Source organism: Alexandromys fortis, unplaced genomic scaffold (assembly GCF_014885135.2).
Source record: "Alexandromys fortis isolate MF-2015 unplaced genomic scaffold, M_Fortis_MF-2015_v1.1 scaffold_106, whole genome shotgun sequence".
Lineage (NCBI taxonomy): Eukaryota > Metazoa > Chordata > Mammalia > Rodentia > Cricetidae > Alexandromys > Alexandromys fortis.
In genome coordinates, this window is record NW_026067980.1 from 938986 (window position 1) to 965774 (window position 26789).

Below are 26789 nucleotides of genomic sequence, written 5' to 3' on the forward strand. Positions count from 1 at the left end.
TCATGAATATAAAACATAAAGAAAGAGAGACACAGCCATTTCACCAATGGACAGAGAGGTAGACTGAGTTTTCAGAAAACATTTCTTCAGGGCTGTCCAACTTGCCATAATTACATGAATACTGTGTGAATCTATTTTATAAGAAAAAATTCAGCTTCTTGGGTGATGTCATTAATATGTTATTAGTATATGTTTAACTCTGGGGCTGGATAGATGGCTCAGTTCAGTTCAGATAACACGAGTTCAGCTCTTAGCACCCATACGGCAGCCCACACACATATGTGACTCCAGCTCCAGGGCTTTCAATGCTTTAGTCTGGCTTCTGTGAGCACCAGGGACCACACGGTGTACAAACACAACACAGGGAAACACTCATACAGATACAATAAAATTTTTTAAAAATATTTTTGAAATGTATAAATATGAAACTATGTCCTACAGACAATTCTTGTGCTTATAGCTCACAGGCAACCACATTGCTAAAGTAAATTTACTAGTGAAATCAAACAAAATGATTGGTAGTTTCAGTTAATAGCATGGTTACAATGGGAGAGACGATGAGGTTCTGTCTGAGTTCATCACTAGAGAGGAAGTTAGTGGATGGAGTTGAACAGTGTGTCCTTTTCCTTATAACTTGGGTTTATGATTTAAATATATTAATACTTAGGCAGAGAAGGCTTGCTGGTATAGGTACATTGAACAAGTTGTCTTAGCCTCAAGGGTTTATAAATTCAGAAAACGTGGATCTCATCCAAAATGCAGTAGAAGTTCATCATTAAATACGATTTTTGAAGGGTACCATTTGACCATTAACTAAACTGCTGTATTAATTACTCATCTTGTTTCTGTGACCAATGTCCCAAGAAAAGCATCTTAAAGAAGGAAGGGCAGATTTGGGCTCACAGTTTGTGGGATACAGTCCATCACGGCAGGAGGCAGGGTAGGCATGGTGGGGAGTATGGCTCCCACTCTGGGACCGGTCACACTGGGCACAGTCAGGATGCAGAGAGAGATGGATGCTGTCACTCTGCTTGCTCTGAACCTTTTCCCTTCTTATCCAGTCTGGGACCCCAGTCTACGGGATGGTGATGCCCTTGCTCAGGATGGGATTTGCTCCTCAGTTAACCCTTCCTGGAAATTCCCTGAGTGGTGTGACTCCTAGGAGATTCCAAATTCAGACAAGTTGACAATTAAGATAAAGTATTAGAACTGCTCACTCTCTTGAAGACAAGGTTAACATTGTGGTGATATTGAAACTGGTACTAAATGGGCATTTAACCCAATTACTAATAGAACCGGGGATGAAATCATCCCGCTTTGTGTGTTTATGCCTCAGCTCTCTGCTTATAAGCCAGTACTTGCTGGTATGTAAGATGTCAGATTCCAAATCACGCATCTGCTTGCAGGGCTGCTGTGGCTGAATAGATTAAACTGCCTCGTGCCAAGCGGTGACTCAATTTTCCCACCGATTCTTCTCTTTCCAGATTGGTTCTTGTTTTGACCTGGCTTTTGTTGGGTGTTCGTACAATTATAAACACAGATGAAAAGATGGGCGCTAAGATTAAATGGAAGATGGCTATCTCTTGCATTTAATGTCAAATTAGAGAACCGAAAGACGTAACAGTTTTAAAGATTCCAGGAACCTTGTGGACTTCAAGAATACACTGACAAAGCCGGGCGGTGGTGGCGCACGTCTTTAATCCCAGCACTCGGGAGGCAGAGGCAGGCAGATCTCTGTGAGTTCGAGACCAGCCTGGTCTACAAGAGCTAGTTCCAGGACAGGCTCCAAAACCACAGAGAAACCCTGTCTCGAAAAACCAAAAAAAAAATACACTGACAAAAACCGCATTATAATACTAAAGCTGGACTCTGTGGTGGCTAGCCTTTATCAACCCCGATTCAAACCAGTCAGTCGTCTGGGAAACGGGAACCTCAACTGAAAAAAGTCTTTGCATCACACTGTCTTGTAGGAATGTCTGTACAGCATCTTGATTAATTGCTGACATGGGAGGGCCCAGCACACTGTGGGTGCTGCCACTGCAGGGCTCCTATGTTGTATAAGAAAGCAGGATGAACAAGCCATGGATAGAGAATAAGCTAGACAGCAGCATCCTTCCGTGGCCTCGGCGTCAGTTCCTACCTCTAGGCTACTGCCTTGAGTTTGGTGCCCCAGTCATGGACCGTCAGCTAAGAAGCTAAGCCAGCCCTTTCCTCATCAATTTGCTTTTGACCAGTGCTTTGTCATAGCCACAGAAGAGCAAACTAGGGCAGGCACGATACTCTGCAGAACCCGGTTTGATCTGCTTTCAAATTTCATGAATAATTATGAAGTGCCGAGTGCTAGTGTGCACTGAGGTTAAGTTAAGCCTTTCACATTGAGTCTCAGTGAAATTTTATAGTATGGTGAGGTGGGGACTTTTCCTGCTTTGCCTTGGGACATAGGACCCTAAGAAAATGTTGGGCCCATGGCACGGAAGTGACTGGTCTAGAATTTGAACCCGTACCTTTGTCATTGCATTCTGTAAGTTTTGCCTACGGCTCATTCTCTGTATATCTCCATTATACACCATGAGTCCTTTTTGTTGTTGTTGGTTTTCTGAGATGGGATTTCTTTGTGTAGCTTTGGCTGTCCTGGAACTCACTCCATAGACCAGATTGGCCTTGAATTCACAGAGCCTCTTCTTCCTGAGTGCTGGGTTTAAAGGCCTCTGCCACCACTTCCTGGCCACTGTGAGTCTTTCATTGCAAGTAAGCACAATGACTTTCTGTATGTGTGCATGCCTGTTCATGTGTATGTATGTATGTGGATGGCAGAGGTTAGCATTAGGTGTCCCTCTCCAAGAGCAATTGCAGGTGATTCTGAAGCAATTGAAGTTTGAAAACCAGATAAAAGGCTGGCTCAGTTTAAAAAAAAAAAGCATATTTGGGATTAATTCAAACCTAGTTGTGCTAGGGAATGGAGAGGTGGCTTGTCCAATAATGTGTCTGCCACATAAGTAGGACCTGAGTTCAATATCCAGGAGCCACATAAGAAGGTCAAGTCCACTGCTGTGCATTTGTCCTCCCAGTGCTGGGGAGGAGACTGGTGCAGTCCAGGTACTCACTGGCTAGCCCACCTCACCCATCCTAGACTCCTCCCCCTGGAGCACAGGGAGAAGCTGGTAGGGAAGTGGCTGGCAGCTCAGCTCTGTCTTTATGAAGATTGCTGGCATTCCCTGGATCCGCTAAGACAACATAGAATAGGTTTTCTCATTATTTTCAAAAGTTAAGGTCAGTTTAACTAGAAAGATCTGTTACAAATGCCTCTGTATCCTTAAAAGCGGTTAGTTTTCCCACTTCTTGCCTTGAAGTTTTATAGGCTTAAACTTGTCTGTGTAACTTATAGTCGTGAGATGAATATGGATTCTTTTATCCAACAAGAGAAATTTCTGAGTACTTGCTAAGCACACTTACCGATGCCTGATGTTTTCCCTTCCTAAGCTTCCTATGAGTGAGGAGATGCAAGAATCCAGTCAAAGAGCAAGATGTACAGACGTAGGGTTCCGTAGCCATGAGAGTAGAGCGGGTGGGATGCTTGTTCCGCCTCAGGACTGGTGGTGGAGCAGGAAGGTAAGAACCAGAAGGAATCTGGGAGACAGAGGCACAGAGCTGAACACTCTCGCTGCATGGGCGATGAGGGTGGCAGGGGTGGATGAGCCCAGGGTGACAGGGAACTTGCTGGGGGAGCATGGATTGCACTGTGCTGCACAGTTAGGACTTAGGACATCAGCAAGAGACATCAGTTGCTGCAGAGACTTGAGCATTTCACTTCTCCGAAAGTAGACGCGATGTTGCATTACTTAGGAAGGTTAACAACATGGCATCTTGTAAGGAGAATTGAAGGGGAGGGGAAGTCAGGTGGGGACAGTTACTAGCAAGCTTCTTTCAGAGGTCCAGGCGTGACTGTAAGTCCAGAGGGTTTAGATCAGGATGGTGAAGAGGAAGAGCAGGTGTGGAAGGACCTGGCATGACAGCGTCTCTACTAACAGAGAACAGAAGTAGAAGGGAACTCACAATAGCTGGTGTTGAGGATGTGGGAACATGTGGCTGGGGTTGAGTGCCTTTAGCCAGATGACAGTGTGTGTGGCCATCTCACTCTTTGCTGCTGGCAGTGCACACGGCTCTGGGACAGATGGTGATCACTGCTTCTCTTTACTTCGCTTGTGTCTCCTGGCTTCCCTGCTAGGTCCCTACCAAGAAGACCACTCCATGGGGGATATTTGGTTTGGGAATTCTTGATAATGAGACTTTGATTAAGTTTTTCAAAGTGCAGCCTTTGGAAATTTGACTCAAGTTAGTAGATAAAGCAGCGGGGGAAAATGAGAGTCCCGTAATCAAGTAAATTTGGAAACTACTGTAGAGAATCATATAGGTTTCTTTCTTTTCATATGATAGCAAAAGTGTTGCCATGGGGCCAGAGATGATGGATGACTTGGTTGGTAATGTGCTGATGTGCAAGCATGAGGATCTGGGCTTGGATCCCCAACAGCCACATAAAGAGCATCATGGTGGCAGATGCCTATACTATCAGCACTGGGGAGGCAGAGACAGAATCCTTGGAGCTTGTTGGTCAGCTAGTCTCCCACATCAGTGAGTTCCAAACTCAATGACTATCTCAAAAAAGACCCTTTTTAAGGAAGACAACCAATACTGACCTCTGACTTCTACATGCACCTACACGCACATGAATGTGTCCACACACAGAGAAACACTTACAGTATACCTAGACCCTCCCCCACAGAATGTTTTTTTTTTTTTACTGTAGAGAGGGTAGATGGTAGCACAAGCTTAGTGAACCATGAGCTCTTTTGGGAAGGAACAACTCAAGGGAAGAGGAATACAGAACATACTTTCGGAGATATTAGGCACTGGAGAGTACATCTTAGAAATAGGCCTCTGTGGTGGTTTGAAAGAAAATGCCCCCCCTCCCCACCAATGACTGGTACTGTTAGGAGGTGTAGCCTTGTTGGAGTAGGTCTGGCCTTGTAAGAAAATGTGCGTCACTGTGGGGGCAAGGTTTGAAGTCTCCTTTGCTCAAGCTACCTGCAGTGAGACAGACCACTTCCTATTGCCTGCAAATCAAGATGTATGACTCTCAGTTCTGTCTCCAGCACCACCTTGTCAACCATTACGATAATGGACTAACCCTCTAAAGCTGTAAGCCACCCAATTGGTTTTCTTTCTGAAAGTTGCTGTGGTCACGGTGTCTCTTCACAGAAATAGAAACCCTAACAAAGACAGCCTCTTACACCAAGCATTTGTAGTGTAAAGGAAAGAAACAAGAGGCTGGGATTTGATTCTGGAATCTATAGGCAGCCTGTGGCAAGTCACTGGGCTCCTCTCAACCTCTCAATCCTGGCTTCCATAGGTTTTTTTCTCTGATATTGGATGAATCATTAAGGTCCTTTCAAGTCCAGAAATCTGAGGTGATGGGTATGTGCACAGAGGGAAGAGAACTGTGACTTTTCTTCTCCAAAATAACTGGAGGTGGAAACAGGAAGGGGAGGAACAATGGTGATAAGATGTGGGTGGAGCCCTTGAGCTGATTGTCTGCTCAGGGCCGGCACTGCTGACTTCCCAGTTGCTCACTCTCTCAGATCTTCTGAGCTGTTGGATAATAAATTAGCCTTCTGAGTTTGAGGTTCATCTGCAAAAATAAGGAAGTTGGATTGGGTCAGAGCACACACGGGTATTATTCTTTCCCTACTGACCCAGGACAAGTGGACCCCAAGACTGTTTTACCTTCTGAAATGGTCTCACCCACTTCCATGTCCATTCCTGCTTTAGGTGGTTGGTTAATCCATTAACAGACGGCACCACACTCACCTGAATGTCAGACTCAATTTTCTGCCTCTCTACAGGCAAGATCTATTTTTTTTGTCTCCATGAGAAACAAAATTCTTTATTTTCAGTCTCTCTTTATGAACAGAATACTTCCTTTAGTTTTCCCAGCTTCAGAAAAGGAAAGAAGGGAAGAAAAAAAGAAAGAAAGGAAGGAAGGAAGGAAGGAAGGAAGGAAGGAAGGAAGGAAGAAATGTTTCTGATCTCAGGCTTCTTAGATTTCATCCTCCCATTAGTTTTATAGTGGTTTAATTTTCAATTATTTTATTATTATTACTATTATTATTATTGTGTGTGTGTATAAGTGTTGCTCATGTGCCATGTCATTTTGTCATGCTGCATGTGTGAGGTCACAGGATGTCTTTACTAGCTGGCTTTGTGTGTTAACTTGATACAAGCTTGATTTATCAGAGAGGAAGGAACCTCAGTTGAGGAAATGCCTCCATGAGATCCAGCTGTAAGGTGTTCTTTCTCAGTTAAGGACCAGTGGGAGAGGGCTCAGCTGTTGGTGGGTGGTGCCATCCCTCGACTGATGGTCCTGGGTTCTGTAAGAAACCAGGCTGAGCAAGTCATGGAAGCAAGCCAGGAAGCAGCACCCTCTATGGCCTCCAGGTTCCAGTCCTGCTTGAGTTCCTGTTCTGACTTCCTCCAAATGATGGACTATAATCTAGAAGCTTGATCCAAATGAATCCTTTCTGCCCAACTTGCTTTTTGTTCATATTTCACTGCAGCAATAGAACTAAGACAGTATCACATTGATGATATGTGCAGAGTTGAACATCTGGGGCATTCAGTGTACACCCAGTTAACTGGAGGAGTTGGTGCTTCCTTAGCTTCTATATCAGGGAGGTTGTGAGCCAACAACTATTCAGAACAGATAACCAGTTACATCTAAGGCAGAGGATGGTAGTCTGAGGTACACGTGAGATTTATCACATGGGATGCCGTATGGGATCACTTCGAGTCCTTGAGTCTCATTCGGAGATCCATGTGATAGTTATTTTCATGACCGTGCCGAGATGTCTTTTGCTTTCTCCTCCCTCATTCTCCTGTGAGTACATGGAGGAGCTTTCCAGAGGTTAACCGACACGTGATACTGCACCAAATTGAATCCAGAAGCAGATATGATAATCCAGCTGTTTTTGGAGAGGTCAGATGTTTGGGATCTCAAAGCATGTAAAACGGTGTCGTTCTTCTCACAGACTTTCCTGGGAAAATTTGTTTCTCACAGCAATTCATATTTATGTTAGCATAATTGTCATCAAGGAATATATAATAAAGTTAGAATGTTCTGTTTTAATTTAAAAATCAGTCAATATCAGGAGATAGAAATGAAACTCTTTGAGGTTCCCTGGGACGTGCCCAGTTCCATCAGAGAGCCTCAGTTGCTTGGAAGCTTTGCTGTGTACTGCGGATGGGGATGCTAAGGAGGAGCAAAATGAAACAAAATGTTGTAATAAAATATTGCTTTTCCTCTCCTTCTTTCCATCAAGGGAAATCTACAAGTGGCCTGACATCCGATGCTCTAGAAAGTTCCGGGCTTGTTGCTTGGATTCTCTTAAGAAGCTGAAATAACTGAAGAGGAGCGGGGGCCTTCTGTTTTGGAGGGTTCTGTCCTACAGAGGATGTTCTACACCCATTGACGTGAGTAGTCTGTCACTGTAGCTCTGTTGCCACATGATAATGGAAGTAGCCACCATCGGGGTGTGGCTCACATGGACTAGCCCGTCCTAGTACTCAGGGGGGTGTTGGATTCCTGGGTGTGTTTTCTAATATTACAATCGCATCACTTCTTATGAGTTGTTTTCTTTTAACAGTAATTTGAAGTGACTTATAGAAAAACAATACTCAGAACCGCCCCAACCGGGATCTAGAGCAGTAATCTGTAAAATAGTTTTAGAGAAATAAATAACTGCAAATGTCTACCTCAGAGACAGGGAAAATTTATATACTGAGCCAAGACTGGAGGCAGAAAGAGAAGCATGCTTACATTGTAGAGCTTTTAGCAGGAGTTTCCCCATATGTCAAGGAAGTCTGTCAGAGGTAACGTCTGGTCTCTGTGATCACCTCACCCTTTGGGCAGGTCAGATGTTACCGCAGACCCTAGCACTCTGGCAGCTTCATGGATCGGAGACCTTTCTGTTATAGAGCTCACTGATAACAGAAGCTTGTCTCCTTCATGGTGTGAAGGTCCATATCTTTAGGACCTTGCTCAGGGGCTGGTCCATGGAGGCTGCTCTTTGAAGACTTGTTACCTTGACAGTCCTGGTCTTGAGCCCTCCCTACCCTGGAGCTCACTGATCTCAGATGCCCCAGCTGCTTCATGCCTGTATCTCTGTCTGGCACTTGAAGGCTTCTCAGTGAGGATTCCTGGCTTGCCTTAGACTTGCCTGTGTCCAGTAGTGTTTCTGGAATGTTTTGAGTATGTGGATGACTGAGCACATTGTGTAGGACTGGGAGGAAAATGATTCCTGAAGACAGGAAAAATTCAGTGTTTTTTTTTCCCCCTCTTAGGAGATTTCCATTTTGTCACAGGAATTCTTGACTATGTACAATTTTCTGTTTCTGACCAAGCGAACTCCTCCCTTCTTGTGGTGATAAGCCATAGTTTAAAGAACTCTTTCCCCAAACTGTCTTATCAGTCTCCCTCCTGCTCTCCTTTCTTTTCTTCCTTCCTTTGAGAAACTCTGAAACAAAGCCTTCACAGTTCATATTTCAGAATGAATAATTCATAGCTATGCTTAGTCACTAATCAGAAGTTATTGCAGGTTTTCCCTGTTCCCTTAGATTTTCAAGCATTATTTATCTATGAATCAGCCTTTTCTACCTTTGAGAGGCTATCATTGTGGTCTTATTTCCTCTACTCTCCATCTGAAATAACTATTTCCAGAATCCATTATTTCAATATGGAAGTCATGGGCTAAATACAGCCCTGCCACTTAAAGCTTGGTTTGTCGTTTCCCCAACCCCTAACCCTTTCACGGTGATGCGCTGGGAGTTATCGGAAGTATGCTAGTTCCTTCAGGTACCAGCCTTTTTTTTTGTCACCAGTTCAAGTTCTTTTGAGCTACCAGAAAACACAGGAGAGCTAGTGGGTGGGGGTGGATAGTGGAGAGAGACAGTGGGCAAATTAGAATCAGGAGACAGGACAGAGAAAATGGGAGATGTGGGGGGGAAAGTGAGCAGACAGAGGAAGAGAGAGAAGAGAGAGGTGAGGTGAGAGGAAGACACGGTGGCCAATTATACCTACATTCTATATACATTTCAAACACCCAGGTTCTGGAGCAATTGGCATTCTCTCCCTGAGAGCGCTAATGTCCACTAGGGACCCACTGTTTCCCTATGGATGCCGACTATTCAGTCACTTTACTAATAGCAGAGCAGGAACCTGACCCTTGTTAGGCTCCAAGCAGACGGACACAGTTGCATCATCTCTGGTTGAGAGTTCTGCCAACAAGAATTTTTCCTTGAATTTTCAACTGCAGCTTGATTTTTCCTGCATGACTTAGAAGCTGTTTCCCATCACAGAGACCTAGGTGCGGTCTGTTCCCGTTTCATTCATCTCCGATGGGAGACAGGGGTCCTGTGCATCTTGGAAGACATGAAGACAGCACTGCTTGGGGTGTTGGAAGTGGGAATGGCTGAAGGTTGAATAGAAACAAACCTGGGAGCCATCTGCAGGCTACTGTGTAAATTGTGGCTGAGATGAAAGACTGTGGTTGTGCGGATGAAGATCCGTGTCAGGGTGATCTCAGAAAAGGTGGGGTTGGGAGAAGTAGCTAACTAGAGGATCCACAGCTGTCATAAGCATACCACCAGAGAGTGAGGGGACTCCTAGAAATGGAGGAAAGCTAATTCGTCAGAGGCAAGTGGAGGTAAAACACTCCCAGGTTTAGGCATTTCTGAAACACAGCTCCAGCAATGCTCCGAAAAGTGTCAGCTCAGGACGGATGTCAGCAACTGGTGGGCTGGAGGTCAGTAAGCGCTTTGTTGTGGAGATTCACGAACTTTGGACGATATTTTTACTCAGTAAAATGGGAATGTTTATTGGGCATCTGCGATGTTCGAGGAATAGTGGACGTAGTTGGAAGGGGAAGACAATGAACTATGTACCTAAGAGACATCCCCAGATAGGTTATTCAATGGCAGAAAGGGAGAGAGAGAGAGAGAGACAGAGACAGAGACAGAGAGACTATACTACTCAAGAGGATGGCGAAGGTAGAAAGAAGGCCACAGTGGCACCTCTTTCTGAAATATACTAGAAGAAATGCCCTGCACTTGAAAGGCACGGAGCTTGAGCCAAACCTTGGAGCCGGGGAGGAATTCAGCATGTAGAAGGGAGAGCACGGTCAGTTGTTATCGTTGGAGCTGACTTAGGCCGCAAGGACCCAGAGAGACCTGGCTGGGCACGTGAGGAGGAGAAGAGAGGAAATAGCGGACTACTCGGAGCAGAGGTGGGTGGAGGAGTGGTGGATAAGGTTGCAAAGAAGAGCAGCGGCCAGGAGGAGCAGAACCCTGACTGTGGCTGGGATAGGACATCTGGATGCCATCTTGGGGACCCAGCATTTGTACTGTCCCTGCTCTGGGTGTGTGTGTGGGGCGGTGACTTTACTTGTAGAGATGTTTATTCCTGGTGTCTGTCTTGTTGAGTGCAGGTAGTCCTGAGTGACGTTTGAGATGTCATAAAAATAAACTTTGAGGGGGGGGGGAATACTCTCCTTTGGGCCTGACACTGTATATGCAAGCATACTTGGAGCTAGTGTTTCCTAAGATTTCAAATCTGCTAGCTTTGATTTGATATTTATTTTGAATCCGCTATAAACTCTATTGCTCTCTGAGAAGAATGTGGACTGCTAGCAAGAAATCTTATTTTCATAGTTTCAGCTCTCAAAGTCTTACACCTTTTCATACCATATTGAATATTTTAGCCCCAGATATGGATTGTGGGGAATAACATTAAGCGTTCCACACTGGCAATGGCGACTGAATTACTACTCAGGCCTGAAGCTAGTCTGAATCCCTGCTTTCCAGCGCACAGGGCACAGAGTTTCAGAAGAAACTCTGAGAAGTATGCTTGAACTCGGTGGATAAAAACAGCTGCCACACATGTTTGATAACCTTGGTTTGATCCTCAGAAGCCCCAGTGGAAGGAGAGAACTGACTTCCAAAAGCTGCGCCTTAATTTCCACATATGTGCAGAGACACGTGTATGCCAAGTCATGCACGTGCGCGTACACACACACACACACACACACACACACACACACACACACACACACACCACCCCACCAGACACGAATACAAAGGAAGAAACAGTCCTTGTACGGGCTGGTTGTCGCCTGTGTTTTCCATCACAAAGGCAGTGCTAGTCCCAGCCCACCTCTGGTCTGGCCTCTGGGCAGCCAGATTCAGATGTTTCCTTCTTTAAATTTCCCAGGAAGAATTGCGCCACCTGTGTCTTCTCTGGGGTTTTTGGATTGTGAGACGATGGCACCCACACTTCCTAGAATAGCTGCTTGTGTGCGCCAAGCGTACGAGACTGCACACAACGACAGAAGGCAGGGTTTAGGGCCAGGAACAGCAGAAGCTTGAACCAGGCATCTGTTCCACAGACACAATGAAGTCCGGAGGTTGTGGGAGGTGGGGGTGGAAGGGCTCCACAGAGTCACTTGAGAATGTGGGCACTCTGCTCCGATCTGCTAGTCTTGAGTATTCGTCCTAACCCGGCTTTTCTTCTAGAACAGAATTTCAAAGGAGGTAGGCATAGGAGGAGGCAGGATTACCTGGAGCCCAAGAGGTTCAGCGTGTTGGATTCTGTGGCAATCTGCTATAACCCTGGGGCTTTAAATTCCATTTTTCTCTGTCTACATAGCATACCATACAAATTATGTTATAAGAAGGTGAACTAGGCACGAGTAGAGAGCCCTCTTTCTTCCTCAGGTGTAGAATCCAACTCATATCTGAGAGACTGTAGGCATGAACTAAAACTCCTTGCATGGAAAACCACCTGACCTCTTCCAGGAAGCCCTCAGGGACTTCCTTAAGGAACTTGACATTCCTTATATCTGGAAGGCCTCATCCTACAGATCCTATAGTGTTTCATGTTGTGGCTTACTCATCTAAAAGCATATGATTTTTGTTTTTCATGAAACCACTGCAAAATATTAGGCCTTTGTTCCCATGTAGGTGACAAGGAATTGGTGTCGCTGAGAGGCACTGTGAGAGATGTTATCAGCTTTGCTGTAGGGAGACTTGATTTCAAGACAATGTGTAAGAAAGACCAAAGGGGAAGGTAGCTCGGAGCTGCAGGTGCCTGAATGGTGCCCAGTGAGAGAGTGAGGGGGCTTGCAGCCAAACAATGCCAATCAGAAGAGAGAGGAAGGGGCCTTGGCTGCTCTGGAGGGTGGTGACTCCAGATGTATCAGCTCTGGGATGGACAGAGGCCAGCCTCCTGTGGCTCCAGAACGAGACAGTGATTGCACCCAAGGGGAGATAGTGCGGAAACACAGAAGCCTTGAGGATCAGGAAAGCACCGTTACTCTTTTTTTGTTGTTGCAAAACTGTAGTTTTCAAAGCCTTAGGCAAGGATGCGGAAGCCTCAGGATGAACACTTGGGCACTGTGCTGGTAAATTCGCAGTGGAATTCCCCTCCATAAATCCTAGAGGCTGGCATGGCCTCTGAGAATAGAAAGGTGATGTAATAATACTGATGGGAAGACAGAAGAACACGGGGATGCAAAGAACAGCCAAGGAGTGAGAGAGAAAGCTAACTCAGCCACCCCTCCCCCACGAGGAGCTAGTTTTATGGAGATTTCTTTCTTTTCTTTACATGGGACTATTTATTAATTAATAAAAGACCGTTAAAATAGAAGCTACTTTCATTCAATAAATGCTCTAATTCTTTCCAGTCCTGGAATTTTATATTTTAATGTATTAAATGATAAAAAGTGGAAATCAATCAGAAAAGATATACGAACAACCTTAAAAAGTGTCCATACTGTGTGATTAAAGAATTTTAGTTTTATGAATGCATTAAGAAAGCACTCTTGTAGAAGAAAGCTTTATACATAAAGACACTTATTACAACATTTATAAATTGTAATATAAATTATAAATTTATAAAATGTATAAAAGGAATAATATAAATTACCAATTTTGAGTTGTGTAAGTTGTGTGTGTGTGAGAGAGAGAGAGAGAAAAAAAGAGAAAGAGAATACCTTTAAATGATCTGAGACCCTCTGAGTGTGAGATAATACAAGATTCTTGTCACTTTATATGACATAAAATAGAAACAATGAAGTTATATAAAAAGTACAAAATCAAGGCATAGATTTCTCCAAATGCTAGTGTTCTTCTTTGCTTTCCTACTGCTATAATAAAACATCATGACCAAAAACAACTTGGGGAGGAAAGGATTTATTAAGCCTACAGGTTAGAGTCCATCACTGAGGGAGCCAGGGCAGGCGCTCAAGGAAGGAACCTGGAGGCAGCCACTAAAGCAGAAGCCATGGAGGAACACTGCTTCCTGTTTTCTTCCAAGGCTCATGTTCGGATACCATTTTTAGACCTCATAGAACCACCTCCTCTGGTCCTCAGGGGCACCGATCACAATATGCTGGGCTCTTCAGCTTTGATTAGCAATCAAGAAAATGCCCCACGGACGTGCCATAGGTCAATGGGATGGAGGCAGTTTCTCCCCTGAGGTTCCTTCTTGGGTGTGTCAAGTTGAGAATCAAGATTAGCCATCATGGTTAAGTGTGACGAAGACTAGGGATGCATCTTTGGTTCTTTATGTAGTTAAACTGTCATAAATGTGCATAAATTAGTTTTATATGAGAAAAAGAAGTAAAAGGACCGCATAACCTTATGTAACTTTTGAAGACAGGAAGATGTGATTCAAGTGTCCTTTCTCTTCCTAGAGAGAATACACAAAATCCTAGGGAATTTTCTCCTTTTCTTTGTATTCTGAGACCTTTTTTTTTTTTTTAGAGATCTTCTGAAAGATCTTCCTTGCTCAAAGTTAAATTCTTTCCACAAATCAATCCAATCCTAGCCAAACAGAGAAAACAATAACAACAAAAACAGCACAAAACGCAGGGTTTCTATTTGGGCTCTGCTTAAGCCTATGGAGCGTTCTGTGCCTTCCGAGGAAAACCAGGCGCACATTCCTTGGCCCGATGTCCACAGTCTTCAGAACTGAATCCCAGCTGGTCCTTCTAGTGTCAACCCCCTCAGTTCCCTCCATGCATTTTCTCCAAAGCTCTTTCAGATTCGTTCTTTCGACTGTGCCCTGCTTCCCATATTGGAACTTACCTTTGTTCTTGAGGGCAACACATCCCCAGGACTTGTGTTAAACACGGCAAAGTGGTCCATTACTAATTTCAGCATGACCAGGTTGGCTCAGCCATGTGGTCTTGGCAGGCCAGTTCCTTCTCGGATCATGCACAGTGTACCTGTGAGTCAGGGAGTCTGAGGAGACTCTCCAAGATTCCCGACAGTTCTGGAGCATTGTGACCCCTGTTTCTACCCATGCCCCTTCCCCATCTGTGCCTCCTCACAGGCTATGGCTGTGCCTGAAGCGGCCTTTCTCTTCCACCTCTCAAATGCTGCACTTCCTGCGTCGTGTTCCATTTCCTTCTTGTTCTGGTCCCAGTGGTTTCAATTAACAGTGGCCATGCATGACATTTTGGCCACTCACATACACTTTTTTTTTTATCAAAATCACAGCACATGCCAAGAGTATAACAGACAATATAATTTGAATAAGAATTCAATACCATGGGGTGGGAGGACCTAATTGAATGGTCTTTAGGACAGTGAGGCAACATCCCTAAATCTTTGAATTGCTTAAGTATACAGATCTTTTCTTGTTTGCCTTTCTGGAACCAAGTGCAATCGATGCAAAACACATGGCGGGCATTCCTTAAGTGTTTGTAAGAGGGATGAATGGGCAGCAGACAAAGGATGAGCAACTTTGATGGCAACAGGGGTAGTGTGGAATACGGAAAGGGTTCCGCACCACAGTGGAGTGGGTGATGGGTCATTGCTCTGATTAGCTAGTATACATCTTAACCACTGCAAGGTTACTTCTTCCAGTTGTTTAAAAGTGTATGCATTTGTGCGTGCACAGAGGAAGAGACTTAGCGGGTAAGAATGCTTCCCTTCTGGTGGTGCGTACTTGGGAAGCCCAGACACTCCTACTCTGCAGGCCCAGGAGGAGGAGGATCTCAAGTTTAAGGCCTGAGTGGGCTGCAGAGTGAGTACAAGATCAGGCTGGGACAGGTTCATGAACTCCTTTCTCCTAATAAAAAGTAAAAGGAAGAGCAGGGAGCTAGTTCGATGGTAGAGTATTTGTCTAGCTTGCATGGCACCCTGGATTAATCCCCAATGCGGTTAAAAGCAGTCTTGCCTTTAGGAGACTGGTGTATCAGCTGGCATGTGGTTGCAGCTGGAGAATTGGTACTTCAGTAGCATTTTACTTCCTTTAGGTTTTTTTTTCCCCAGGGGGTGGCGGTGTTTAAAGACACCCAAATCCCTGTTACACCAACCTTAGCCCACCTCTTAAAAAACACAATGCGAAGTAACATTCCCTTTCCTAGCCCTCTTCTCTACCACTGCAGAGGTGGCTGCTTGCCTTAACCTTACAGTTCCCAGCATATCCCCGAAGGTACATAGATTATAGCTTTGTGTACATATTCTATTTTAAAAACAAAAACTTCTCTGTCTCTGTTTCCCTCTCCAAATCAACAATTGTTTGAATGAAGACAAAAATTACTTACAGTTTGAGTGTACCATGATCTATCCCCTGTCACTACCTAGGAGTGTTTTGATGGTTACAAACGTAGTCCTGTGATCCTCCGTACACTTATGTGTTTGCAAGCCTTGGGGTAGAGCTTGCTTTGTTAACAAGGTGACTGAGCACTTACTAGTCTCTTGAGTCAAACACTATAAGAAAGAAGGACAGAGATCGTTACTCCATTTACAGGGGAAGAAAATCAAGTAAAAGTGACAGGACGGGGGTGGAGGGTGGAGTGGCCTCCTGGAGACACACACAGGACATGGCTAGACTGTGTCAGACCCCAGGTTTCCTGAAGATTTGAACAGTGTCTCAGAGCTCCTTTGGTATCCCTTCAATAAAACCATGAGGGGTTTTATTGAATAAATCCAAAAATGATGAAGAGAGAGCCAATGAGCAGGCTCTTGCATTGTTATGTTTTTTAAAAAATAATACACACAAAACCCCCAAATCTCAAGGCCAAATACATTTGAAAGGTATAGTTGGAGCAGTGGTGAGAGACGGACCAGTGTGGGATGACTGGGCTTTCAATTATGGCTGTCTCTTTCGCAGTTCTCCAATTGGTAGCCCAAAGGTGAGCATGGCTTAGATTGCATAGGTGTAGCAAGAGAATGTCAAAGGGTGCCCATGCCAACAATGGTGCAACTCCGATCCTCAAGGGAAGTGTCTAGGATGGGCCTGTAGGCATCCAGTTAGGGTCAGCTTTAACTGGCACGTTCCTCAATTCTCTACCAGAAATTTCAGCTTCGTTATTAAAATTCACAGATGCGATCAGTTGTCGCTCACCCGAGATGGAGCATTACCATTCAGAGGTCAAGGGCACGGGAGGGAGGCTGGTTACTGTGGACAAAATGAAAACTAATAGGTAGAGGGGATCTTAGGGAGACAGGGGTGGGACTGGGGACAAGTCAGTGGGTGACTCATGTGCCTTGGGTACAGGCTTAAAAATGCCAAAGTCAAAATTCAGAAATCCAGAAAAACACTACCTTAATTCAATATTTAGTGAATCAATTGGTGACTAATAATCCAAGGCCAAAAGCCTGTTACAAAGTTTTACGGACAAGCCACCCAAAATGAAGGTTCAGTAGCAGGGAGATCCAAGCTTAGTCTTTGATTTTTAAAATGCCAAGTAAGGCCCCATGAATGTCAGACACATGAAACCTTAGCCTGTGACTGATGCAGAAATAATTCTGAATGAAATAAAAAAAAAAGAAAGAAAAAAGAAGCCAATGGATTAGATTGTTTCTATTAGCTGTCTAGGGATTCTCTAACAAGTTGCTGGAAAACTGAGCACTAAGGAAGCAGAAACTCACAGCCTCACAGTTCTGGAGAAAACACAAAACCAAGATGTGAGCAGAGCCAAGGTTGCTCTGGAGGGTCCAGGGAGGTACCCAGGTTGCTCTGGAGGAGCCAAGGAGGTACCCAGGGTGCCCTGGAGGGTCCAGGGAGGTACCCAGGGTGCTCTGGAGCGCTCAGGGAGGTACCCAGGTTGCTCTGGAGGGGCCAAGGAGGTACCCAGGTTGCCCTGGAGGGTCCAGGGAGTTAGCCCACTTCACTTTCAGGCTTCTCAGGGCTCCTGCACCCATCCAGTCTTCCCTGTGTGTTCACCCAGCCTCCTCCCTGTGTTTACCTGTTTTCTTTTGTAAACATCCATTGGATAGTGTCTCTTTCAGAAGGCGAATCTTCAGAACGTCTGTGAAGACCCCATTTCCAAACAAGGTCCTATTTTTAGGCAGAGTCAAGACTTGAAGAAATCTTTCTTGAGGTGGAGGACACACTTCAACCTGTCACTGTTAGATGAGGGGCTTTCACTTCATGTAGAAACACGTGCTTTCAGGAGTGGTACTGGATTGGGGAACAGACCTTTCATAATTTAAATCTCTGGGGAAATGCAGGGCAGGTCCATTGGGTGCTCACATCACAGTCTTGATAATGGACGCAGATAGGCACAGGATTTTATGAGCAGTACTGAATGTAAGTACTCAGCCGATAACCGTCAGGGCGTGTTTGTACTAAATTAGTATTTGCCCTGTTAAAACTCTGTTCTCATACAAGCAACTTACTAAATAGTTTCTAGTATTACCAAGTGTAATAAATTTCAGATTTTTTTTCATGAAAATTCACCGTGGGTGGGGGGATGTCCTTTGGAAAGTCTGGTACCCTGCCTTTTAATTCACTACATGTGGCCATTGCACCTGGGAGGCTGGCTAAAGTGTCTACAAACAGTTTGCTTTCTTAAAATGTTTCAAGTCCTTCCTGTAGCCTCGTTTTTATAAATTATTTGCTCTGTAAAAATTTTATAGTGGAAAGGCAAAATTGAATTCACTCTAGTTTAATTCAGTTTTTTTCCTTGCTATAAATGAAACATAAGCAGAACCTAAGTAATACATAATTTAGAAAAATGTTTAGGGAGCTAAAAATGTTGAGGATTTGGATTAGGTGGCTGCAGAATATTTGGGGTTTTCCTTCGCTGGTAAGATTTTAAATTTACACCTAGGCCTAATACTTATTTACTAGTGTTCAGTGTGGACTTGTCTGGAGACAGGGGAGTAAATGGACGATAAAGTAAAGGGCTTCAGATTTGAGATTCACACAAGAGGCCAAGGTGGAAGAATTGAAGAGGGACATATCAATATTCAAGACCTTTGAGAGAAAAGGCTATGTATTATTTTTTAACCATAAACAAAATTTAGTATTTTCTTCAATTATCAGAAATCAAAGGTATTTCATACTTCATTAAAATGTTGCCACTCTCTTAGGTACTGGTGCTTAAAATTTGTGCTATGAGATACTTGACCGGATCTTGTTAGATAGGCTACCCACATCTAACTGTACCATGCACATTTCTGAGATTTTGATAACTGCATTTCAATTTAAGTGATTATCTTTGTAATCTCATGCTCTTTGTGTGTTAACCATATCATTCCTAGCAAAGATTGTAGAGTTTATTAGACTGCAACAAGTGACTACGGTAGCCATTAACTCCCAGCAGGTCCCTCAGAAAGGGACGGGGTCTCACGAGCACCTCACTTATCCACGATGGTGTGTTGAAAGTATCCACACAGCTGCTGTGTGCTCATGATTGTAGCTTCCGTGTCCTATCTAGGGGGTGTTTCACGGTACTGCTCCCATCCTCTGCCACTTCTTCCACAATGTTTCCTGGGCCTTGGAGGGGTGATGTAGGTACTCCCCTTAGTGCAGTACAGAGAATGTTTCCAAAAAAATATATTATCTTCAGTCTTATCACAAGGTTCCTCTCCAGAGCACCGTGCTATCATGCATGAATACGTCATCACCCCACTGTCAGTCAAAGGCAGGTCATACAGAGTCCGGATTTACGGCTAGATTGGTTATTTTTTTTATATATAAAATTAGCAATTTCCCCTGAACTTTCTCAATTCTTCATCATATTTCTAGAAAATTCCATCTCAATAGTCTTCCATGTGTGCTAAGATATGTCTGAATCCCATTGTGAAGTCCGTTTAGGCTCCATCCTATATGTCTGCAGTGTGGAATCTTGCTGGGGGCTCTGGTTCCAAACAGATAAACATGAAAGCCAGTTATTTGTCATATTTTGTAACTGTTGTTGTTCTTCCTAATTTCTCCATATTTAAAAATTTTAAGATTTCGGTTGGTACCCTGTCAGGTCCCATATTGGAGTAACATCTCTCAGGGTCCAGTCTTGATGGGTTCGTACTTTCCAGGGTAGAGGCATGTGGATTATAAATGTTGGGCAGAGAAAACCACAGATACAGAAGAAATAGACAGGGACACAGAATAGAGTTAGGAGGGCAACTCAGTGAATGTTGAATTCGCCTGTGTTTATTTTCTATATGCTTTATATACCCCAATCCAAAAGCAGATGAAGACAAGACTTCTTTGCCAGGACAGAAACAAGGAGCAAACAAAGTAATTACCTCTTCAACACCTGAAACATCAAGTAACTATATCCTGAGTTAAGTTTTCTGTTGGGTAGGCAGGACTTGCAGTGACCGTACCTTAGGCCAAGCATCCTGTAGGCAGCTACACCCTGGATCAAATCTCCTGCCATAACCTTGAAGGAGCAAGAATAGGCCTGAACTCTCTGACCCTTGGACAAGGTAGAACGGATCCATGCCCATGGACTCCAACAGTACCCTCTGCATTAATTTTCTTATTTCTATAACTCTACCTTACAAGTAATCACTTAAAGGAGGGTTTGTTTCATCTTACAGTTTGAGGAAACAGAGTCTGTCATGTCAATAGGCAGCTCCGTGGTGGTTGGTCACATTGCTTTCATACTCAAGAAGCAGGGAGTGGACACGAAATGGAACTGAGTTATCAAAGTCCCTCGAAGTGACTCCCTCTAACAAGACTCCACCTCCTAAAAGTTCCATAACTTTCCACCACAGCTGGGGACCAAGTGTTCAAACACATGGGTCTGTAGGGGACTTGCGCATCCAAACCATAGCTCTTTCAAGTTTGTAACCTCTAAAACAGATTCTCTCTGTGAGCTCCAAGTTTCTTCTTTGATATCTATTTCCTCCACTCCATCTGTGTAGATGAATGGGAAGAACTTAGGCACTTGTGCATGGTTGGAGTCAGAGTTTGAAAGATCTGAACTCGACTTAGTGGCGTGCCAGGAAAGAGCTGTATCCTTCCACGGTTTCCAACCCCTTCCCTGGAAGTCCTTCTGCCTGAGGACCACTCTTTGCCACTCTCTCTTCATTCCCTGTTCAGAAGATTGCTGTTCTCATAGTGTACACTCTCTGTCCCTCTCTCTCCCTCCCCCTCCTTCCTTCCCTTTCTGTCTCCCATCTTGTCAAAAACTGGAAAGATTTTACTTGTGCTATCTATTTATTCCCTCGTCACCATTAGCATTATCACCAGTGAAATAACTGGGAGAGGGTGATTCAGGTATGACATATACATCTAGGAAGGCTTGTGACAAGCTCTGCTCCTAATGATAGCGCTGTGTTCCTAATGATGGGTTTCAGGCTATGTGGGAGGCCTCCAAGGCGAGGTGGGCATTCTGGCTCTCACTAGCCACAGGCACAGAGCATGGCTCCTAGTCACATCTCTGCCATCTTGAGTAGCACCTTAGGCCTAGTGAATTTCCCAACAATTATTATTGTTTTATATTTCTAATTTTGCTTTTGGTCAACGCCTTATTGGATATGATAATGGGAAAGGATAAAGGTAGGTCGAGAGTTACACTATTAGGTTGAGAAATAAGACGTGGTATTCTCTCGCATAGTAAGGGTGATATAATGAACAATGGCGTGTATTTGAAGAACTCAACGCAAAGACTGAGTGTGTAACTACATGGAGATGATAGAAATTTAAGAGGATGGATACACTTATTTGATCATAATCCAATGCATGCTTATTTTCAAATATCTAATTATTGGTTCATGTGATTGCGAGGGATAGTCAGTAAGTTCGTGTCCACAGGGCAAACTCTCTGGAAGGAAGGTTGAAACTCTTAGCCTGGGCTGAGATTTCTATACACACAGGCAGGGTTTCTTCCTCAGAGGGGATCAGATGTACTTTAAAGTTACGGCTTTGTTATAATGGGACAAGACACAGCCATATCATCTTTGAAAATGTCCAACTCATTATGTTTCAATTACATCCACAAAGTCCCTTCACAGTAACACTGTATCAGCCAAGTAATGGGTCACAGCTTTCCAGGTAGGGTGTCTCTTTGGCAAACGATGATGCTTGTTGATTAAGAAATTATCTGTCATCTGGTTTCATCTTGACCACTGTATTAGTCAGGGTTCTCTAGAACAGTATAACTTCTATCTATCTATCTATCTATCTATCTATCTATCTATCTATCTATCTATCATCTATCTATCTTCTATCTAATCTATCTATTCATCTATCTGTATCTCTATATGTATAAGGGATTTATTAGAATGATTTACAGGCTGTGGTCCAGCTAATCAACAATGACTGTCTATGAATGGAGAGTTTAAGGATCCAGAAGTTGCTCAGTCCGTGAGGCTGGATGTCTCAGCTGGTCTTCAGTAGATTCTGGAGTGCTGAAGCAGGTTCTAATGCCAGTGAAGGAATGGACTTGCTAGCAAGGTGAGAGCCAGCAGGCAGAAGGCAAAAGCTTCCTTCTTCCATGTCCTTAGATAGGCTTCCAGCACAAGGCATGGCCTGAATTAAAGGTGAGTGTTACTGACTCAAGATCCAGATTAGAAGTGAATCTTCCTACTATAAATTAAGCAAAAAACAAAAATAAAACAAGGACAATAAAACCCTCACTGGTAAGCCCTCCATTTTTTTTGGAGTTTAGTTAATTCCAGATGTAGTCAATTAGGCAACCAAGAATAGCCATCACAACCACCAACAACTTGGCTAACACAAATCCGAAGACTTCAAAGATGTTGGCAGAATTCATCTTTGCTGATGCCTTGGGCTCCAGTTGCTTTAGACAAGAGCAAGATTCTGCCTGCGCTGTTATTTGCTGATACTGGCTCACACGATTAGGAAGGGTAAGTGGCTCCTCCCTGATTTGCCAGATACAAGTGGTTACGTTAGTGGAGGAGTCCGAACACTAATTCCAGGGATTTGACTCTGGTACAAGATCTGTGGAGCCAGAGGGTGCGATGTTGCTTTTTCCTCTGGCCCCAATAAACATCTTATGCTTGGGATGGTGGTTGACTTGCTGGACTGAATCTTTGATTTGCATGCCAGGAGGTTCACATTAAATGAGAAGTGTGGGCTCTTAGGGAAGAGTGGCTGTGGCTTGGCCTCTCTGCACGCGTCCACATACACACACGCACACACGCACACTCAGAGGTGTGCACACACACGTGTGTGCATCGTGTAGCGGTGACTTCTCCAGCCCTGAGAACTGAGAACTGCCCTGAGAAATGGGCAGAGGTGTGAGAGAGGCACTGTGTAAGAAGAAATGGAAAAGGGCCAGGAATATGACCTCTAGTTCCCGCCTTTCCATCAGCCAAGTTTTCCCACTTCTGCCCTTATTTATGGCACAAGCAGGACATATTTATGTAGGGGCAGGTCAGACACAGGGCTATTAGAATTCAGTAGTGAACTAGACACATGGGAATCTTACCTTTTTATAGCTTAACTATTGAGCAGTTTGAAGGAATAGCAACCGATCAAATCTTTAGCATCTGCCAAGCGTGTGGCTGTGATAGAGGAAGTGGGGAGTGGCCTGGGGGTGGGGGTCCAGAGCCTCTGCAAGCAGTGACTAATAGCCAGTACCCGGGAATCAGTATCTTTTAAGCGACCTTCTTCCTTGTCACCTTCCTTCTCAGGCTGCCCTAGGTTTCAGGCCCTTCTTTTCAAAGGCCTCTCTCTCTCACAGACCGGCCTCTCTGGCCTGCTTGTCCTCTCAGGTGCTTGCTTTGGATCTGCAGCTGCCTGTTGGACACCTCTCTGTGGAAGTTCTTAGGTGTGTCAGAGGTACAGCCGTTGTGAAGAACTCACTCTCCATTCTAGCCTTTCTTCCTCTTCTGCCTCTCGACAGATTTATCAGCCTTCTTGCCGTCCCCATCACAGGCTTTGTGGTGTTGGCTTTCCATTTCTGCCATCCAAGCTATACAGTCACCGGTTCTAAACGCACCATAGCTACCCAACTCCTGGTTCACCTGGGTCTGTTCTTCATCAGCGGGTGCTGTGGTCATTCTATCTGTGACTGAACCGTGTTCCCCCTGTTCCCCCTCTCACGGAGCTGCGGTGGGATGAGCTGAGTCAACACACGTGCCGTTAAAAGTGTCTGATCACAACACTCTGTGGGAGCAGATCCTCTCTGCTCCTGTTCCTCTACAGTTTCTCTTTGTCTTAGTTAGGATTTCTATTGTTGTGAGAAAATGGCATGACGAACTCGAGGAGAAAAAGATTTACTTCATCTTGTACTTTCACATGGCTGTCCACCATCAAAGGAAGTCGGGGCAAGAACTGAAGGCAGGGACCTGGCTTTGGGAACTGAAGGCCAAGGAGGGATGCTGCTTACTGCCTTGTTTTCTGTTTCTTGCTCAGCCTGGTTTCTTTTACCATTCAGGACTAGGGACTAGAGATAGTACCATCCACCGTGGGCTGGGTCCTCCCACATCAATCTTTCATCAAGAAAACGCCTTGTGGATTTGCCTACAGACAATCTGATGGAGGCATTGTCTCCACTGAGGTTCCTCTTTCCAGATGACTCTGACTTGCGTCATCATGACACAAACAAAGCAACAAGAAACAAACAAAAAAACTAGCCAGGACGCTCTTAGTATTTGCCGTTTGCTTTTGTGACTCATTATTCACTGTATTTCTGAATTGTTGCTTGGAGCGTTGCTCATAAACTAGTGGCTGGAGCCACAGGAACTATCTGCCTCATGTCATACTCGTTGTTGTTGTTGTTGTTTTGAGACAGGGTTTCTCTGTGTAGCTTTGGAGCCTGTCCTGGAACTTGTTCTATAGACTAGGCTGGCCTTGAACTCACAGAGATCCGCCTGCCTCTGCCTCCCCAGTGCTGGGATTAAAGGCATGCACCACCGCCCCGGCTACATCATACTTCTTATATTAATTACTTTGCTTCCTCCGATGACCAAATACCTGTCTGGAAGCACTAAGTGAGGTGAGGTTTGTTTTGATTTGGGCCTTGAGGAAATCTCGCCCATCATGGTAAGGAAGGCCTGTTGGCAGGTGGCTCTGTGGTGGCAGCTGCTTGACTCCACCCCAGCAGAACTGGTAGCAGGATTGGGACTGGAAGTAGGGCCAGGCTATAAACCTCAAAGCCCAATCTCTCAGTGACCCACTTTCTCCAGCTAATTCCTCCTTTCCAAGTTTCTAAGCCCTCCCCCAAACAATGTCACTAGTTGGTGACTAAGTGTTCAAACATCTAAGCCCAAGGGGGAGCATTTCGTATCTAAATCATAATATTTATCTTTCTTCACATTCCTCTGGACACACACACACACACACACACACACACACACTATCCACAATCGCCATTTATATATTAGACAAATATACATACATGAATTCAAATACTCTTCAGTTTATTAACCAGCTCATTATTTTGATGATATTTCTAAATGAAAGATTTGGTCAAATATCCATTCATTCTGTCATTATAATGAGACATTATTTTTTACTTTGTGTGTGTGTATGTGTGAATATGCAGCATGCATGCCATGACCTATGAGTGCAGGTCAAAAGACAACCTCTGGTGTCAGCCTCTGCTCTGTTTCGTTGAGACAGGGTTTCTTTAGTCGTTTCTCCCTTCATGTGTGGGACTAGCTGGCCCACGAACCCTAGGAATTTCCCTCTTGGCGGTGCATCTGTGGTAAGACGGATAAAAGGATACAACGCGAGGCTAGCAGGTGTGTGCTATATTGGTGGTTTTTCTTTGGGTTCTGGAGGATTCAAACACAACTCCTCACTCTTGCTCTGCAAATACTTTACCCTCTGAACCATCTCCCCAGCCCAGCGCCCCCTCCACCAGGGTACAGCTTGTTCTTACAATGGTGCACTGGGCCCCCTGGTTTATGTGAAAGTTCGCAGTGGGCCTGATCTCAGGGCCTCTTTGTCCCGAGAGACAAGCACACTGAGAGACATGTAAACCCTGGAGATGAGCTCATTGGAGTGATTTCTGCAGTGAAAATAGCAATGAGAGTCTGTGCCAGGGACTTCAGGCTCACAGAGTATAATTAGGATTTTTCTCAAATCATTGCCCACTATAATTTCATTGTTACGTACATTCTTTAATTATGGGCTCTAATAGTCCAGTTTAGTTCTATAATTAGGTATAAAGACATTAATTTCAGAGACATAACAGTCAACTCAAATGTGCTTTTTAAAATTCTTTCCCATAGCCTACCTTACAAGGAAAATTAATACATCCTAAAAACTTGTGCATGGAAAAACTCCCTCCCCGGGGGGGGGGGCAGCTGTCAGGAGTCTGGGGATGTCTTCACAGGACAGTCTTACCTGGCCTCCATCCCCCTGTAGATTCTCTGTATCATTTCTGATGGGCCAAGTTGGAACTATAGAAGGCAGAGAAGAACGCCTCAGTTCATGTTGAATCTGTGTCTCTTAACTGGAAAACTTAGTGACATCAAAGCCTGGTGAGTCGTGGGAAAGGAAAGAGCAGTTAGGGCAGCTGTGGCCATATGCAAATAAAAATGCGCATGTGCGCGCATGTTCATGTGTGCGCGTACGCGTGTGTATGTGTGCATATCTAACTTGGGGGTATGGGGACACATATATGCACAGCAGGCATGAATGAACGTCAGTGGATATTGCAGGTGTCTGTCCTCAGGTGCTTCCATTTTGGTCCATCGTTGTCATGGAGTTTCAATACATAGGCTAGGCTAACTGTCCCTCTGCCTCTCACCCCTGGAGCTTTCGGGGATCTGCTTGTCTCCGCTGCCCTTCGTGGTGTTTCTGGGATTACATATCTACCACCATGCTTGACTTACATGGCTTTGGGGATCCAAACTCAAGTCCTTAGTCTTGTGAGGGAAGTGTTTTACCTGCGTCGTGTCCCCGCTCCAGTCCCTGGTGAGCTCACCAGTCACAATGAGCAAAACCCTGCCGCTTGGAGATGGCCTGTGGCTTTAAGGAGCCACGTTGCCCTGGTCTGTTGACTCATCGTTGGACACTTGGGTCTTTTCCATTTGCTTTGGGAAGCGTGGGCCAGACCCAAAGGCTTACACACTAGGCACTTAGCTGACATTCATTCAATAAACAGAAATGGCCGGAAGAAGACTGAAATGACCCATGTTCTTTTTGTTTGCTATGTGTACCAGGCTTTCTTTGGGGCCACCAATCGGCTCCCAAATCATGAGATGGAGACTTCTTATTAGTTATGAATACTTGGTCTTACCTTAACTCTTATTTTAATCTTTTTCTCTTTATCTACATTTTGTCCCTGGGCTTTTTACCTTTCTTTTCTCCCTCCCTTCCTTCCTCCCTCTTCCTTCCTTCCTTCCTTCCTTCCTTCCTTCCTTCCTTCCTTCCTTCCTTCCTTCCTTTCTCCCTCCCTCCCTCCCTCCCTCCCTCCCTCCCTCTGTCCCTCCTTTTCCCTTCCTTCCTTCCTTCCTTCCTTCCTTCCTTCCTTCCTTCCTTCCTTCCTTCCTCCCCCCCCCCCCCCCTCCCCCCC

The 26789-nt window shown here is 44.6% G+C and overlaps 1 protein-coding gene across 4 annotated transcripts in view; it reads left to right on the top strand.

Moving 5' to 3' along the window:
• Positions 1 to 26789, top strand: part of Ddr2 (discoidin domain receptor tyrosine kinase 2) — a 144529-nt gene that overhangs the window by 10733 nt on the left and 107007 nt on the right. For all 4 annotated transcript variants that reach the window (XM_050158200.1, XM_050158199.1, XM_050158201.1 and 1 more), the window contains exon 2: positions 7374 to 7524. The gene's annotated coding sequence lies outside the window, so the exon portion shown is untranslated. The remainder of the gene's footprint in view (positions 1 to 7373; positions 7525 to 26789) is intronic.